The 19,065-nt window shown below is 43.0% G+C and overlaps 2 long non-coding RNA genes across 5 annotated transcripts in view; one reads left to right on the forward strand and one right to left on the reverse strand.

The window, feature by feature from the left end:
• Positions 1-11,191, reverse strand: part of LOC119866438 — a 35,359-nt gene extending 24,168 nt beyond the window's left edge. Inside the window, exons 1-2 of the long non-coding RNA XR_005379743.1 lie at positions 6,640-11,191; positions 1,368-5,506 (exon numbers count right to left, since the gene is read on the reverse strand). This is a non-coding gene — a long non-coding RNA (uncharacterized LOC119866438). The remainder of the gene's footprint in view (positions 1-1,367; positions 5,507-6,639) is intronic.
• Positions 1-14,931, forward strand: part of LOC106557866 — a 34,727-nt gene extending 19,796 nt beyond the window's left edge. Inside the window, exons 3-7 of one of the 4 annotated variants that reach the window (XR_005379741.1) lie at positions 1,079-1,259; positions 9,426-9,531; positions 10,828-11,011; positions 14,125-14,226; positions 14,888-14,931. This is a non-coding gene — a long non-coding RNA (uncharacterized LOC106557866). Of the gene's footprint in view, positions 1-1,078; positions 1,260-2,764; positions 2,819-9,425; positions 9,532-10,827; positions 11,012-12,173; positions 13,078-14,124; positions 14,227-14,887 lie in introns of those variants that run through there. The other 3 variants (XR_005379740.1, XR_005379742.1, XR_005379739.1) reach the window with 3 other exon arrangements.
• Positions 14,932-19,065: the final 4,134 nt, after the last annotated feature.

Here is a 19,065-nt window from a genome sequence, read left to right on the forward strand (position 1 = left end):
TAATGATAAGCCAATGTATTTGGGGGTTTGGAAGAGGAATACTTCCAGTTCTTTTGCAAAGGCAGCCTTACCAAGGGAACTATTATATTGATCTGAAGCCAGAGTTTCTCAGGTTTTTGATGGCTTCCATTAGGTACTTGAGCAGAGGTGTGTAAATGAATGGGGAGTCTAGGAGATTTATAAACCAAGGACGTCTTGAGAGATTTGAAGTCCATAAATTTTGGGGTCTCTTCTTTGGAGCAATGAGGTTTGTTGGGGGAAAGGCTTTGTAGTTTATTAGAAGTAGCTGATATAACAATCAGATGTCAGCCGGTAGCATAGGAATGGAGCAATGTCTTTACTTTGCTTGTGGGATTTGGATGAATGTTCAGAGCCTAGGCTCAAAGGAGTTTCCTTTCAGAAAACTAGTCAAGCAACATAAACTAATTCAAGAAATTGCATCCAGCTCTCACATTATTTACAAACAAATAAGGTCCCTATGGCTTTGGAAGTAGCTTTTGAAGGATACCCAAAGTGTTCCATTTCAGTGATATGTCTGAGGAGTGTGAGGGAGGAGGAACTAAGGCAGGATGAACTTTAACCTATCAGAGAACCTCATCTAAAAGGGCCTGATGATCTGATCCCAGCTCACATTAGCTCAGGCACAGGGCTTGTATTTCACCCAAAGGCCTTCACTCCACTCCGTTGCCCCCACTTCACTTGAGTGGTTTGCAGAATTCCCCAGGAACTCCAAACAGCACCTGGAAAGAGTGAAGGTGGGAACAGAAGATGAAAATTCTACCCACTTGACTTCTTTTGCCTCCAGAGCAACCTTGGGTATGGTTTGTTTTCAGAGAGGCCCTATTTGTCACTGTTTGCCTGGTTTCAGATCCCAGTTCTGCTGCTTACTAGCTGGGGGCCTTAGGGCCAGTTACTTGACTCAGTGTGCTTCGATTTCCCTATCTGTAAAATGAAAGTAAGAATAGTATCTACTTCCCAGGGTGGTTGTGAGAATTAGATGAGCTAATACACGTGAGACACAACAATTCCTGGTGTCCAGTAAGTCCTTAGTAAACATTTCTAACATTATGCTTATCAGCTTTCAGCATGGTGGCTCCTGCAGTTCTAAGGGATGTGCCCATCCAGCTCCCAGCCAGGTGTGAAGGAGCCCATGGCGGGAGCAAGAGGAAGTCATTGGTTGTGAGTTCCCCGTTTCTCAACTGCAAACTCTTTGAAATGCTCTTCGGCACCTATAATGGAAGAACTATCATGGAGACAGGGTAAGTAGGCAGAAGAGGGAAGGAAGAGCAAATAAACCAATAGGTTACAGGATAAGGGAAGCTGGACTGAGTAGTTTTCAAAGAAGTTTCCTTGGAACAAAAACTTACACATCAGATCTGGCCATCAGTGAATGAAGGGGTTGTTAAACTTCTTTCTTCCTGGCTCTTTCTATGACCCTGTGTTTAAGATGTTGGCAGTGCTGGATGCCACAGAGGCAGTGTTGCTTTAAAAAGGTGGTGTGAACTGAGTGTGGTTAAGACAGATACTTCTGACAGCCTTGGTTCCTTGATGAGCTGCTGGTCCAAATGAGCAATAGGAAGAACTGGAACTCCAGGCCAATCCAGGGTCACTGCTGGTGATGCCAGTGCTCTATCCAGTGACCAGAACAGCTTGGAACGTCTGCTGAAATTGGTATCCTGTGGAGACCTTCTCCAGATCCTGCCACTTTAAGCTCACAGTGTGTGTGTGTGTATGTGTGTAGTGAGTGTGGAGAAGTGTACTCTAATTTGTCAAGTTTAAATCTAACTCCCTGGGGCACCTGCATGGCCTAATCAGTTAAGCATCAGACTCCTGATCTCAGTTCAGGTCTTGATCTCAGAGTCATGGGGTTCAAACCCCGTGCTGGGCTCCATGCTGGGCATGGAGCATACTAAAAATAAATAACTCCCTCTCCCTTCCCTTCACTGGGCCCTAACTTCCAGGTTTGTCCTCTGCCCATGCTCTCTTTTGTTTACTTTTAAAAAAGACTTTTGTTTGAGAGAGGTAGAGAGAGAGCATAAGCAAGGGGAGCTGTAGGTAGAGGGAGAGGGAAAAGGAGGCTCCCCGCTGAGTAGGGAGCCCAATGCAGGATCCTGAGATCATGACCCAAGCCAAAGCCAGATGCTTAACCAACTGAGCCACCCAGGCACCCTTCCTTTTTGTTTAGATGCCCTGCTGGTTTTTCTTTCTGGAGGTGGTTGGTGTAGACCCACTGAAGTAGTGTCCCTGGTGGCTTTTGTCTTCTCTGGAGGAAGGGTGGGTGGGGCTGGGCTCCTTGTGTGAAAAGGAAAAGGATGAGAGTGTGCTGGGGGAACAGGTGATGTAGAAATGGTGAAGTGGTATGGAAGATGGAGGAGTTAAATGTTAAGGGGTGGGTAGAAAATGTACCAAGATATTTTGAGGGCTAAATTTGTTCTGGAAGTTAAATGCATAGAATGTGATGAATCAGAACAAGAGCCACTTAAGAGTTTTAAAGCCGTTGGGTTGCCCAGGCGATACACAGACATTCTGTGGACGATTTGTTATTAGCAGTAAACATTTACATAGCACTTCACCTCCTCAAATATTCATCCATAAACCCTGGAGTGTTAGTGATGGCCAGGAAACCAAGACCTAAGGGAGACAAATGATTTGCTCAAGGTCACTAAACTAGTTTGCTGTAGAGCTGACAGGAGAGCCCCAGTCTCTGTGCATCAAGCTGCTACTGGAAGGGACTTGAACTTTGCTTGATTAACTTGCCTTTCAGTGCCCAGTGAGGGGTGCCAAAGCTGATTGGTCGCAGCCTTCAGATCAGGACCAGGTAGGTGGAAAGGGTTGTGATCCACACTGACCAACCAAGAGGCTATATTTGACCTTTCAGCTTCAAAACCTCCTGCCTGGATCTTCAACCCCTGGAGTCTCATGTCTTTTGCCTGCTCATCCACCAGTGTTCTCTCTCTTGCAGAATGGCCCCACCGACCACCCAGTTGCCTGAGCAATTTGGCTTTTCCCTTTTGCTCGCTCCCCACCCACACGGTGTTTACATAATCACCAAGACCTTTTGATTCCATCTGTTTAATATTTCTTGAATCCCCCCACATCTCCATCTCCATTCTGACCACCTGTCTACCATATCAGCCTACTAATTGCCTCTCCATACCCACTCTTTATTCTTTCCTACTCACTCCCCTGTTTCTAAAACTTTTTCAGGTCTCTCTCCTGCTGAGGCTCCCAATGACCTCAGAATAAAGCCCAGACAGACACAGTATCACAAGATTCCTGAGATCCAGACCACTGGATCCACTGCTCTGTTTCACATTGTACTCCAAGTTCCAGAATGAACTGATGTTCCCTGAGCTTGTCCTGCTGTGGGTATTTTGCCAATAGGGCCAGAAGGAGATAGAGAAAGATCACAGAAATATGTAGGGAGAGAGAGAGAGAGAGAGAGGAAGGCTTAAAACCTGGGCCTGGGCCGTACTGAACTATTTGCCCGCACTGAAGTACTGCCTTTGTATGGGATTTTCTCAACTACAGAGCACTGTTGTCAGATTCAAAAGGTGGGTAGGATTTATCAAAGCAAGCCTGCAAACTAAAGCTTCCTCTCTCCAGACAGTATGTCCTCATTTGTGAGCAAACACAGTCACCCTTAAGAGGCTTGACATTTCTAACTGGCTACGTGACAATGAGCTAGTCATTTAAAGTAATGAGGCTGCGAGCCTTGGTTTCCTCATTTGTGAAATGGGAATGACAGCTGTCCTACTATGTAGATGTCTTCTCCTTCTTCTTCTTTTCTTCTTCCTTTTGGCTGTGCAACCTGTGAACTACCTTCTTCTTTTGGGAAATCCTCCATTGTGTGAGCCTCTGTGGAAGGGAAGGTATGTGTCTCCAACTGGGAAACTGAAAAAGCTATGCATTGTGATCAGCCCCTGGCAGCTAGGGAGAGAGACGCTCCTGCCTAGGTCTTTGTACCCTGAGAATAATGTGGATGCCGCCCCCCAGTTGAGAGTCCTTCCAGTAGAGGCAATGGAGTCCCAGTGACATAGACAGTGGAGGTGGCCTCAGAGGGTCCAGACAGGATTCTCCTTGCAACATGACCTTGCTGCCTTTCCTCTGTGCCTTCTAGTCAGTGCTGAGACCTGCCTGATTTCCTCTCAGTGAATTCCATTCATGTTCAGCTGGCAAGCCAATTTCTGTGGATGGAACTGAAGCTTAACCCACCTCCTTCATGGCACGACTAGGATAACACAGGACTGATAGTTGGGACTTCAGTAGAGCGCATCTCAATTGTAGGGGGTAGTAGTGGGAGTTGGGGCCTGGGATAAGAGGGTCTACTGTACCCATGCTTTAAAAAATGGTCACTACTCTGATATGGGTCAAGCCCATAACCAACATCAGGTATTTCATTGTAGTGATGAGATATTGTGAATAAGCTTTGCAAAGGACAAGGAACATCTAAGACACTCTCCTTATCTTACCAATAGAGAGCCCTCCCACTCCTCCTCCTCGATGTTTTAAATTTAGCTTAAAAACATAATTGTGCAAAAAAGATGGAGAGAGGCAGAGGTCCATTTCAAAAGTACACTGTCAGCACCGAGGAGCAGACACTGATTTCCTGTACCCGGTCCTCCAGGATCAAGAGTCCAGTTCCAGCAAACTTTGCTGTCATTTTCTCTGGTGGTGTGGAAAGCTGGACAGACACCCTGAAAGCCGTGGGTACAGGCTTCCTCTGGCAACAGAAGCCTGTGATGGTCTGGGCTTCACTTGAGGGGGCACTCCCCCAAATAGCTTGACCCCCAGGCTTCCTGCCCTGCCCAGAGAGGATCCCTGAGCTCATGACTGTTTGTTCTGCTCCTGGATCCTAAGAAAGCAAGTGCCAGGACAGCAGGAGGCCAGGCTCTAGGCAATTTTCCACACTAACTGGTTTGGGCTGGTTGTGTAAGATGTGGTGGTTTCATACCCCTGTTGCCCCAAAACCGCTGTTTCCTCTAGTTTGGAAAACATTCAGGCACAAGAGCCTGAAACATGCCCCTGGGGACAGAAAAAATATGCTATTGAGCCCCAACTCATGGGACCCATCCCCCTTAACTACCATTTCTGGGAAGGAGGCACTTTGAAGGTACAAAACTTATAGTGTTTAATTTTTTTCTTACATTTGAAAGAGCAAGTTGTCAGGCAGACTTAAGTGAAAACAGAGCTATTACCCTCACAAAGAACTCAGTGCAATAACCAAGTGGATTCAGACCATAACAGCTACTGAGGGGAGTTTGCATGATCTCTCTATATCTGCAGAGAAATGCCAATTGCTAGCCTGGGTAGGTGCTTGCTGAGGGCAATATGGTGTCTGTTCTTCGTGCTTTCTCTTCCAGTTTAGTTTCTAGTCTTCAGGTTCTTTGGGGGCCGAGGTTCAGGTGGAGTTGTGGGGAGACAGGGTCTGGACTTGGGCTCTGGAGTAATGGAGCAGCCCTATAGTCAGCACTCTCTTTAGCTTCTGGGACTTTGGTTTCCTCATCTGTAAAATGAGGGAGGAAGGCTTGATGATTGCCAAGCTCATTTCTAGCTAGCTTTTTTTTTGGTGGCTATGTGTTTCCCCCAAGCCTCTGATGTGTCAGAGGCTGGGCTGAGGTTCAGGGTTTGGGCTACAGCCATTCTCTCCCTTATCATCCATTACAATGTGCAAAAGCTGTTGTCCCCCATGGGTCACTGGACAAATATCCCACTGCCTCATGGGGAATGCCTCTCTGGAATGACATGGGTTTATCTTGGTAATAAGCAAGGAAAGCTGGAGCAGCAGGTCCCTGGTTGTCCTACCTGAAAATTAACTGGCCACCTACTATTATCTCAAACCAAATTGATGGGAGGACCAGGGAAAAGTCACACTGTCCATGGATCCCAGCATCAGACCATCAAAATGCAAGGCAGCAAAGAAGGGCAATTTGCTTAAAAAAAAAAAAAATATATATATATATATAGTAGAAACAAAACCCCTAGAAGCTGTTCCAAAAATAATCCATTTTGGGATCCCTGGGTGGCGCAGCGGTTTGGCGCCTGCCTTTGGCCCAGAGCGCGATCCTGGAGACCCGGGATCGAATCCCACGTCGGGCTCCCGGTGCATGGAGCCTGCTTCTCCCTCTGCCTGTGTCTCTGCGCCTCTCTCTCTCTCTGTGACTATCATAAATAAATAAAAATTAAAAAAAAAAAGAAAAAAAATAATCCATTTTAACCAAATAAGTTTATTTGATTGAATTTAAAGGAAGCTAATATGAAAGTTCATATGTTTCCTTCCAAGCAAAAAGCCAGATGATATAAAGCGTGTTGTTGGTGCCAGACAGACAGTACATGTGAAGGGGAAGGAAGTCGTGGCCAGATTTGCCTGAGATCTGGTAGTTCACCTTTTAAATTCATCCATCCTGGGCAGCCCCGGTGGTGCAGCGGTTTAGTGACTCCTGCAGCCTGGGGTGTGATCCTGGAGTCCCACGTTGGGCTCCCTACATGGGGCCTGCTTCTCCCTCTGCCTCTCCCCCCCCCCACCAACCCTGTGTATCTCTATGAATAAATAAATAAAATCTTTAAAAAAATAAATTTATCCATCCTCTCAAACTGCATTAACCACCTCCGCTCCACATCCCCCACCAGCCTTGTTACCTTTATGTAGATTGAGGCAAGGCTAGAGAAGAAGCATTGTTTTTGTCGCCTGTTCAACACCTGTTGGAGTGAATTAGATCATGGACTTGCAGGGAAGGCTGTGTCTGTTGAGATTTTACAGTTCAGTCATCTCTTGTTGATGCTTGTACCTCACTGTCCACCACCCCTGCCAAGGGGCAAGAAGAGCTTCTGCACTTCTGCAAGTAGCTGCTTTCATCCTGGCTGGAAAGCCCTTCCTTACAGAGAGCAGGAAACTGCCTCCCTGTCACATCCTTCTAAAAGTCATGGAAAACAAATCTCTCTCTGCAGTGACACTTTAGTCTATCCACTAGCTCCAGAAATCACACTCACGGGATGCTTGGGTAGCTCAGCAGTTGAGCATCTTCCTTTAGTTCAGGGTGTGATCCCGGAGTCCCAGGATCGAGTCCCACATCAGACTTCCTGCATGGAACCTACTTCTCCCTCTGCCTGTGTCTCTGCCTCTCTCTATATATCTTTCATAAATAAATCTAATCTTTTTTTAAAAAAAAGAAGAAAGAAATCACACTCACTCTTCTTGTCTCATCTGGACATCAGACTGTGTAATGTTTCTCACAGGAGGAAAATTCTCTAAAATCCACGCCACCTCACCATCTCCACGTTGGCATCTCTCACCAGGACCAAGATGGTAGTCATCCTCCCCCTGCAGTTTGACCTCCACTGTTACCAGTAGTCAGTCCTTGGGTGAAAATGTCATGGAGAGAGCATGGGGTTTGGAGTTAGACAGAGACCCATGTTTAAATCTAAGCTTTGTTACTTATTTGGGTAGCCTCAGCCAAGTTAATCTTTCTATGCCTTATTTCTTGATCTATAAAATAAAGATAATATTGATTTCAGATTATTATTATGGATTTGAAAGAGATAACATTTTTTTAATGCCTACTAGGAAGCCATGAGTAACTACCCAATAAACATAGGTCCCTTTCCCTTACCCTACTCCCTATCCCTTTTAAATTTGTCAAGTGACATAGTTTTAAGTCACTTCATTGTACTGGTTGACATTATCCAAACCTTTCCAGTTTGGCACCAAGAACTAGCCATAGTATAATATACTTGAGGCAGGATAGAACATTCATTCACCCATCTACCTATCTCCTTGATATTCCCAGAGCAATTTTCTAGGGCTCAGGCACTGTAATATGCATGGGAAAACACAGAAGCAAAAGATAAGGAGTTTATAGCCTTGTGGGGCAGAAAATCTAACACACTATCAGAAGTACTAGAAAGTTGTGAGCCCAGGTGGCCTCCTGGAACATGAAGGAAGAGCTTCTAGCCAGGGAGTGTCTTAGAAGTGGGGCCCTCTGATTCTTGAGGGGTGAAATGAGTCAGAGAACCTTGAGGCCTTCAAGACTAAGAATGCCCAGTCCTGCAGGTCTTTGCACCATGCCAAGGAATTTAGATTTGATTTTAAAGTTAGTGGGTGGCCTTAAACAGGGGACTGACATAGATTTTTATTCAAGAAAGATCCCTTTGCCTGCATGCCAGAGAATGGGTTGGGAGAACATAAGACTAGAGGCAGAGAAACCACGTGTGAAGTCACAGCAGTGGTTCAGCTTGGCAAGGATGGGGGCCTGATCAATGCAGTGACAGTGGGCATGGAGAGAGAGGCCCATGTCAGAGAGGGGATGAAGGTGGAATTGCTAGCTCTTGGTGACCATTTGAACATGGAGCTTATGGAAGAGCAATGACTCAGAAAGAATCCACAAGGCAGAGGCCTCTGAATCTGATGTCATTCACCATGGTGGGGAGCTTGGGAGGTCAGGATGAAGGAATCAGAGAGGGGCAAGGCTGAGTTTGGATTTGAGGAAAATTCCTCTTTGATGGTTGGCGGAGGAGAGCAGACTGGAGAGGATTAAAAACCACCAATGAGTGGTGTCCCAGAGAACAAAGAAAGATCAAGCTTCAAGAAGGAGAGATAAAGTATCAAAGGCTGCAGTCAAGCAAGATTAGGGCTGAAACATGACCATAGTCAAGGCCACCAGTGATATTGGCAAGAAACCATCTCCCTGGATGGTCTGAGCCAACCATTGTGTAGCTAATAGGAGTGGGCAAAATTTGCATTGATCAAGAAGCTTGTATCTCAGAGAAAATGAGGCATTGGGTCATACCCAGGGTTGCTCACCAGGGTGGGGGCAGAGGAGGGAAGCTTGAGCATATTAATGTACTTATAGGGAAACCAGGAGAAATGAGAGTAAGTGGTAGGTTACTGGCTGGCAGCAATGAGGAGGGGTAGGTAATGCTTTGGGCAGGTCATGTGGCTATTAAAAAAGCAGGGATTTTGATGTAAGGTTGGAAGAGTCTGGAATGTGCCACAGAATTTAAAGAATTCAAGGCTTCCTTCACAGCCTGTGGGGGTAGTTCCCTAGGATGGGATGCAAGGGAATGTAACAACCTTAGGGTTTCAGAGAAGGGTTCCCAATTAAAACAGAAGGCCCACATTGAAGAGGGTTTCGGGCAAGGGCCTAACATAGCTGAGATGATGGTGGTATCAGAGATGACAGGCATGTTCATGGTAGGCGCCACTACCAGATGGGGCTCCTGATTTTCCATTGGTTTTATTTTCCATCTTGAAGAAAGCAAAAGTCAGTCCATCATCATTCTGGTTTATTGAGATGTTCTTAGATTGTGATTCTGTCATCCAACATACTGGACAACTGCAGAGGAAGATCGTCTCTTACAGACCTGACCATCTAGTTGGTACAGAGTGGACAGACTTTGAAATAACCAAATCAATGTATGTTTTCCAGGGGAAAGATGGGTCAGAATGCAAAGGAGGTGACATACATCTTTACCTAATCCCAAGACAATGGAGAGCACTTGAGATTCCTGAAAGAAAGACCTGAAAGGAGGGAGGTAGGAAGAACTGGAGGGAGGGAAACTGCTCAGGGGACTGTGTTGCAATAGAAAGGATGAGAAAGGCTCTTCTGATGAGTGTCTACAGGCCTCAGGGCCTACTTGGCCTTCCACTCCAGGTTGTCATCTTTATAGATTATTCATACGATCCTGTTTGGTTTCTAATTCTGGGAAATAATTCTTTTTTGGTTTCATTTTGCTTAAAGTAATTCAGTCATGAAGTAAGGTGGTGAAAGTATGGAGATGGATTAGAACTAGAGTAGGAACACTGAATCAGCATATGGAGAGAAATCATTCCACTCCCAGAAGAAATGATGAAGCAGGATAAATGCTGGCCTCCTATCCAAAACCAACTTGGAGATGGTGGAGAAGCCAGGGGGAGGTGACTGGGTCCAAGAAATTCTGGGGGAGACATCAGGAAATTGGATGTCACTGGGGGAGAAGTTGGAAATGATAGTTAGAAAGTCAGATGCTACTGATGCTACTTTCAGATGAGTCACGTTCTATCCCCATTGTTGCCCTGGCTGGATAATTGCTTTCTGCTTTGCCGCAAGGTGTGAAAACAGCACACCCCCACCCAGTGCCAGCCAGAGGAGGGAGGTTACCATTAGGAGAGAGGCAAGCCAGACTAGGCTAGTGTGAAGGTAAAGGTGGTTGTTAGTCTCCCCTAGAGTGGCCTTCTCTCCTCCCCAGTCATAGAGGGGAGTGGGCTGGACAATTAGCCGAGGGAAAAAGCAACTCTTAAAAAGAGAAGTACCCAGGTAGATTCCTCTAGGGGTAGGGTCTCCTGGCTGGGTTGGGCCCAGATTGTCCTGCCAGAGGCTTTGTGCCCTGAAGCAGGGCTTTCCTCCCTCTAGTTCACCAGCAGGGACACAAGGATCCCATTTCTTCCTGGAGTTTATATTACTTGCCTACATAGTTGACAGTTTTAAGGACTATCGGGGGAAAATTATCAGATATCCAAAGAGAATGATCACTAGTGGAAAAGGTTTAACATATTGAGTACATTATGTTGGAATGGGCAGAATTAGTGTAGCAAGTGAACAAGAATTTAAAATAAACATTATATCTTCAAGGAAATATAGCAAGTTGTTGTAAGCCTGAAGTAGAAACAAGTAGTTAACGAAGAACTGGACAATTTATGTAGAATGCTGGACTACATAGGTTAAAAATACAAAAATTAATAAATCATCATTAGACATATCAATGGTAAAATTTAAGTACATCAAAACTTTCAGAGAGAAAAAATAACCTATAAAAGAATAAGAATTAAATTGGTATCCATCTTTTCAATAGGAACACTGGTTTCAAGAAGACAGAATAATCATCATCACTATCACCCCTAAGGAAAGGATCCAGAGTTTTATAGACAAAGAACCAAGAATATCTCTATACAAATTATTTCAGAAAATTGAACAAGGGAGAATTCCACCTGATTTACTTTTATGATGCTAGTATATACCCTGGGCTTTAAGATTAGGTAAGTACTATAAAATTAAAGAAAGTTATGGTCTTATTTCATTTGGATTTCCTGAATAAACATTAACTCACTTAATCCAAGAGCATAATGCTGAGTGAAGTAAGTCAGTCGGAGAAGGACAAACATTATATGTTCTCGTTCATGTGGGGAATATAAATAATAGTGAAAGGGAATATAAGGGAAAGGAGAAGAAATGTGTGGGAAATATCAGAAAGGGAGACAGAACGTAAAGACTGCTAACTCTGGGAAACGAACTAGGGGTGGTAGAAGGGGAGGAGGGCGGGGGGTGGGAGTGAATGGGTGACGGGCACTGGGGGTTATTCTGTATGTTGGTAAATTGAACACCAATAAAAAATAAATTTAAAAAAATGCATAATGGACAAGTAGATTTACTCCAGAAATGCAAGAATGACTAAAAATCATAAAGGTCCTCAAAGTAAATGGCTATGAAACTAGAAATAGAACTTGTTTAATTTAATAAAGGCTATATATCAAGAATTTACTGCAGACATATATATTAACAGAGAAAGAATAAATTATTGAAAATGTGGAATAGGACAAGATGCTTACAAAACACTTTTACCATTCAGTTTACTACTGGAGGTACTGACTAATGTGATAATACATGAAAAATGAATAAAAAGAATTATAGAGAGGGACAAAAGTTAGTGCTTCTATAACCTATCTGGGAAACCCAACAGTATCAAGTATCTAATAGCCCAATAGGCTATTAGAACTAATAAGAAATGCCAGCAGAATTATTGGATGTAAGGCCAACTTACAGAAATCAATAATGTTCTCTTATAACTAAATGGAATATCAGATAGGAAAAAAAATATTTTCAGGGGCAACAAAAATTGTGAAGTACCTAGGAAAGTATCTAACAAAGAATGTATAAGACCTTTAAGAACAAAAATTTTAAGTTTTGTTAAAGATCGTTATAAGACTTGGGTAACTAGAGAAGTTACCATGTCCATGACTTCATGTTGAAAATGTAAACTCTTTGCAAACTAATCCATAAATTCAGTGAAATTCCAGCAAGAATTAAGAAAGAACTTTGGGATTAGCTTAACAAATGATTTGAAAATGTATATGAAATTGTTATATGTATTTTTTATTATTTATTTATTTGTTTGTTTATTTATTTATTTATTCATGATAGAGAGAGAGCAAGAGAGAGGCAGAGACACAGACAGAGGGAGAAGCAGGCTCCATGCAGGGAGCCCGACTTGGGACTCCATCCTGGGTCTTCAGGATCAGGCCCTGGGCCGAGGGCAGCACTAAACCGCTGAGCCACCCAGGCTGCCCTGTTATATTATTAAGAAAATTCAGATTTCTAACTTCTACCAAATACGAAAATAAACTCTAATTAATTGTAGACTTAGTGGATCCATGGGAAACAAATGAATTGTAGTTCTAAATGTGAAAGATAAAATTATGATATTAAGATGATAAAAAGATTTTGTGTATCTGTGTGTGTGACTTGGGATGGAAAAAAGGTTCTTAAACAATACATAAATAGCACAGATCGTAAGGGGAAAAAACTGGTGGACGTGACCACATTAAGAATTTCTGTTAAGTAAATGGCACCATAGATGAATGTGACAGATTGGTGATAGACTTGAAGATATTTGTTATTTTTAAAATGGAAAGGAATCAATTTCTAGAATGTGCCAAGAACTACCACAACAAAGGAAAATAGGAAATTTTTTTAGAAAATTAGGCAAAATATATGAACTCACAGGAGGTTAACAAATATAAAAGAGATGCTCAACGTCAGTGATTAAGGACAAGCAAAACAGAACAAGATGCCATTTTCCATCCATAACATTAGCAACCACTGGAAAGTGAGGTGCTACCAAGTACTGGAGAGGATGTGGGGAATGAGGACTCTCAAGACCACTGGTGGGAGTATAAAACTGGACATCCTAGAGAGCTATCCATTGTCCATGTTCATGTCCTCGTATTGCTTTGTGACATTATTCTGTAATTCAGGAATCTCACTCTTGGGTATGTAGCCTGGAGACATATACGAGCAATTCTAGGAGAAAATATGGGTAAGCATGGCCTTTGAGGCATTGTTTATGGTGTCAGAGAGCCAGCTGTTTCATCAACACACCCTACACTGGGGGACTGGGGAACTAGTTAATGATAGTAATTATTATTAGCTAGCTCTTTTTTTTTTTTTAGCAGTTTTTCTGCGCCAAGCATGTTTCAAAGCTCTTCAGATACGCCAAAAACGTATTTAATCCTCATAACACAAATATATAGTTACTGTTAGTATCTCATTTTATATGTGAGGAATCCGAGGCTCAGAGTAGTTAAGGAATTTGCCCAAGGTCACACAGCTAGTAAGTGGAAGATTCAGAATATGGTAGGTGAATATAGTGGAACACCTTGTGGTAGTCAGAAACCAGGAGCTAGATTTAGGACAAGATTGTAAAAAACAGAGCTGAGTAAAAAAGTGGGCTGCAGAACATGATAGACCTTGTAATGTAGACCTTTGTATTCACCAAAACCATCAGATATCCTTCAGTGAAGGAGTATATGTGCAAGGATATTTCAGTGGGTTCCTACAATGGGAACAAGGATGAAAGGAAAAATGGGGGGCCTTGCACAGAACAATGATGTCATCTATGTTGATCTGGAGGGCATAATGAACTTAGTACTTGAGGTCCAGACATTAAAAACACATTTGGGACAGTTGAGGAACTAAGGACAATGTATAGCTTAGAAAGAAGGCTGACAGTGTGGTGTCCCAGAAAGGCCCCTACATCAACCCCACTCACTGAAGACTACCAGGCACAAGCAAGAAAAGATAGTAGGGAAATAAAGATTTTGTTGATTACCATTCACTTTGTAATTTATCCACATGTACAAAATTAAAAGCAGGCCAATGTTCTCCTTGCAATCTAAAAAGGTTTCTGGGCCACCTTTCCGCATTGCTATTTCCTGGATATACTAATTTTAACATAACCCTAAGCAACATGAAATTAGGGAGTAAAAGCTATTTAAAATCCCTCTCTTTCTCTCTCACACACACACACGTCATCAAATGGCACCACTTCCAGATTCTCTACAGTTTCATGGGCATTTTTTTTTCCCTCTCACAGTGGGACATGGTTGATATATGAAGTTATAGAAGGAGCTTCCTGGAAAATTAAGCTGATGGCAGGAGCTGTTTCAGACACTAATGTGTAGAAGCAGGTGTTCAGGTGTGATGGGGCTGTGTGTGGGGGGGGGTTGGGTGGGGTTGTTTTGGGGGAATGATAAACATGGATAAATTTCTATCTTTATTTCTTTTTAATAACTCACATTCCAGCTGAGATTTCCAAATGGGCCAGAGGTTTACACAAAGCCATGCTGAAAAGGCAGGGCTGGCCCTTAGGGAAAGCACTCAGTTTGGTGCTAGATTGCTATGGCTGGCGGAATTACTCATTCCTGGGCTGGGCAAATGTGTCACAGGTAGAGACACATTTGCCCACAGGAGAGGTTTTCTTCACTTTGCTCTTTAAGTCCTGCAGAAAGAGCATGGGGCTGGGTAGCAGAAGAGTCCCTAGTCTTGATTCTGCCTGTTGCTAGCTGCGTGAGAGCTTCGTCATGTATTAAGCAGTGATAATTAGGTCAGTCCCACCTACCCTGCTGGGGCAGGAGTGGGGGGGGGGGAAGAGGGGTGCACTGTGTATGAGGGTTCATGAGGTTCAACCTGCAAGATGCTTTCAAAACCATAACGTGCTATATGGCCATAGAAAATAATTTTTATTCTTCCTACAATAACACAATGTGTTTTCATCTATACCTTCTCTAACTCACAGTCTTGGGGGGTTCTTTCTAAGTCCTGGCAGGGGGATTAAGCTTCTTACATTTCATTTACAGGAAATCCAGGGATCAGTCCCAGATACCTTCCTGTGTCAGCAAGGCAAGTGAAGCTCAATATCAAATTGTTTTCTCCTTGCTTATTGGAAAGGTATGGGTTCAGGGTGGTATGGGTTCAAGATGAAGAGTCCACACCTGTGGTGGTGAGGTTGGTTTAAGATGTGGCCTTGGCTGCTGTGTGACTTTGTGTGAAGGTTACTGGACTACTGGTGTCCCCCTTTACCTAATTAAAAAAAAAAAGTAATGATTTGGTGAAGATGGGTAGGATCCACTTATTCACTGAGTTTATCTCAAAGTCCTGGAGAAATACTTGCCTTTTCTTGTCACATATCTCTATCACATTTGTCTTTGACACTCACTTGCTTTTTTTTTTTTTTAAATAAATTTATTTTTTATTTGTTCAATTTGTCAACATATAGAATAACACCCAGTGCTCATCCCGTCAAATGCCCACCTCAGTGGCCCGTCACCCAGTCACCCCCACCCCCTGCCCACCTCCCCTTCCACCACCCGTAGTTCGTTTCCCAGAGTTAGGAATCTCTCATGTTCTCTCTCCCTCCCTGATATTTCCCACTCATTTTTTCTCCTTTCCCCTTTATTCCCTTTCACTATTTTTTATATTCCCCAAATGAATGAGACTATATAATGTTTGTCCTTCTCCGATTGACTTATTTCACTCACTTGCTTTTAAAACACCTTAATACATTTACCACAGGAACACTGGGCAACTTTCAAGTTCATACCTTTGAAAGGCGAACCCTCTCCACCTTTTCAATGTCAGCAACCCGAGGTAAGCCAGGGGCTGAGCTACTGTGACAAAGCTCTGGTTTCAGCCATAAGAACCCAGATCACCACTTTCTCTTTTTGAGCTGCTATTATCAGGGTGCAGGAGATCTCTATTAATAGACTAAAGATTTCATGCTGCTGGTGATTTTTCTAAAAGGAGGCAGTAATGTAGCCAACCAGGCTCAGCTGTCCCCTTTCACATCAAGAAGTTTCTGCTGGGTATGTGGCCATCACTGGGTTAGGGGGCTGCTAATAGGATTGTGCTACCCTGAAATGCAAAATACAGCAATGAGTTAAACATCAAGGTGGAGTTATTCCCCACTGATCAATCACAACACCTTCCCACCAGCTTTGAGGCCTGGGTGTTAGGAGAGCTGGATTTAGCAGGCAAGGCTGCTCCATCTCCCCACCAGTGCCCTTGCTTTTATCTCTAAAGTACAGACTCCACATTCTTGCTCTTGACAGCCTACCCTGCTGGTGGGGTTCTAGAGGGTGAGGAAGGTTCAATTGGTTCAGTTTGATTCAATTCAGCAAACATTTACTCAACTCTTACTGTGTGCTCAAAGTATACAGAAGCAAGGGTCTTCTTTCTTTTAAATTATATTAAATATTCTTGTTCTAACAATTCAAATGATAAGCTAGAAGGTCATTCTCCTTTTAACCCCACCTCCCAGGAGTAGCCAATGTTGAGTTTGCACCATATGCTTCTTTAGCTTTTCTATGCTATATGTTCACACAGGCAGGAGTATTACAAAATAAAAATGACACAATACAGTGTTTTTTCTTGGCTTCTTTTTTTCTTGCTTAACCACACAACACAGAAAGTTTCTAGACTAACACATCTATAAATCTAGCTCACTTCTTATCAATAGCTGCATACCATTACATATTATGAGTATTGCATAATGTGTCTTTAGTCGTTGCTATTATTTCTAGCTTTCTGCCCAGATACTCTTTCTGGGAGTAGAGTGTGCCTAAAACAGGGAGTAGACAGACTGAGGTTTGAATCTCAGCTTTGCCATTTACTATGTGACCTTATGGATGTTCTCCAAGTTACTCCAGCGTCAATGTCTTCCACTACAATATGGTGACAGCAAACAGTTTGGGGTGACGTGGTGAAGATGGAATGAAGGGTCTGACACATGAGTGTCTAAAACATGTAAGCAGTAACTCCAGGTTCAGGAGTCTTCCCTGTTTTGCCAGATTTCTCACTGCTGTAATGGGAGGATAGGACTACATGGTCCGCGGCTCTAAGGAAGAAGTCATTGGAGAAATACAGATCCAGGTTATGCCAACTGTACAACATCTGCAGATAAAGATGCAGCCTCCTTTGAGAGGTAGAGCCTGGGAGGGGGGGTGTCCCTGGGAAGCCCCAGGAAGGAGGTGGACCTCCTGCTTCTGCTCTGTGAGCTGCACACCTTTAAGGGTTCTCGGAGGGCACATTGTGTTCAGAGAAATGGAGGGGTCTTCTGCAAGGTCCTCATGCAAGGATCCTCTCTGACTCAGTAACGATGCCAGGGACTCTGTGCTCTGCCATATGTCAGCTGCTGTAGCCACTACCACCACCTGTGTGAAGGACTGCAGCCACTGGCATTTCTCCAATAAATAAAGATTGTCATTATTTACCTAGATGGCCTCAATTTTAGTGATTAGAACATGCGAGTGCCATAAAACTAGTCTTGTATTATCAGTCCTCCTTGTTGAAGAACTTAGAACACATGGGGTCTGGGTGTCAGCCCCCTGCATCCTGCAGATCAGGTCTCAAGTTGGAACATTGTCTTATCTCACTCATGTTCATAGACTGGCTCCCCAGACGCCAAGATGTTGACATGATTTGATGTTGAGTCTCTTCATTCCAGGGGCCAGAAGCCAGTCAGATTGTCCCAAAATCTTTTTGCTATTTCTCTCTGGAGGCTCCAGAGCCATCAGACAAATGCATCCCTGATGGCCTCCACTGACACTGGGTGTTTATGCAGATTAGGCCCCTCCAACAATTTGCACAAGCTTATCTTTGTACTCAGACTTTTTCTAGGTCAGTGGCTCAAATAGTGGGGCATATACTGGTTTTAGTAGTTGATTCATGGTAAAATGAGAAAAATAACAGTGGTGAGTTTTCATAAATCTATGCATACTTAAAGGACTGCATTTTACTCTGTCAGATTAGATAGATTACCTTTTTGGCATTAAAACATCTTTTTCAAAATGGCAGTCCTTTCTTTTTTTGATAAATGGAAACATTTAATTTTCAGTGATATTTTAGTTTCTGTGATTATTCTGTCCAAGAACTTTGCCCATATTTCCACTGGCTGCTCATGTTTTTTATATTGCTTTGTAATTTATTCTACATTTTAAAAACATTAACCCCTAAGGAAAATATTTGCAAAAACTCACAACTTGTCACATGTCAATTAATTTATGTATCATGCTCTCCATGTGTAGTTTACATTTTTATGTATTCATATCCAAATCTTTTTGCAATTTTGGTGATAAAAGCCGAGATAAAAAAATTTTATCTCAAATTTGTATGATTTTTTCATTTAAATATCATTACTTCTTAAATTTATTGGTTTCTCCCTTAATTAATTTTATGTCCTTATTTGAATGATTTAAAAAATAGACAATCCCATATGGAGTCCCAAACTTTTAGAATTTTCATTATTGTAAAATCTGAGAATGTAGAACACTATTCTAGATAGTCTCTCTCCCTGTTCCTCCTGGGTACCATTGGTCTCAATGGAATATGCTCAGCAGTCCTCTTGTAGCACACCTCATGTAAGCTTGAGAGATGTCACTGACACAGTTGGCTTCATGGTCTACCGTTCTGTGATCTATTTTAAAAATACATGTTTTCTAATAAGTTTTCTATTTTTCTAAAACCTTAGATTCCCCTCTCAGCTTACAGCTCAGTGTTTTCCTGGTTGACTTGTTAGCATAAAAGTCCATTATTAGCTCACGGTTACCATGTTCATGCTTAACATCAGGGACTACATTTACACTTTTCAGTAGACTCTAATACAGTCTGTTGTAACTTCCCTTCACTAGGGCTGTGGTTACTGACTCAGTGATTCACATGGGAAACAAAGAAGGGATTGAATCTCTGGGACCTGACATTAATCTGATAATGAAAAAAAAAATGGTGCCTTCCATAACACCCTTTCTGCTAGATAAACTCGCTCTCATCTACCTATCTATTGTCATGCGCAAAGTTGCTGCTTAAATTTTAGAGCATTCATGGTTTTTAGGGGGAATGAAGGGTCACAAACAGGGCCAGGGACAGAGAGGCTGGCTGTGCCAGAAGTTTGAGGCATTGTGGTAATGTGGGGAGAGGACTGGGTGTTTGGTCCAGCAGGCACTTATCCTGTGAGGTTTACTTGTGTGACCTGGAGCAAGTC

Source organism: Canis lupus, chromosome 27, assembly GCF_011100685.1.
Source record: "Canis lupus familiaris isolate Mischka breed German Shepherd chromosome 27, alternate assembly UU_Cfam_GSD_1.0, whole genome shotgun sequence".
NCBI classification, from domain to species: domain Eukaryota; kingdom Metazoa; phylum Chordata; class Mammalia; order Carnivora; family Canidae; genus Canis; species Canis lupus.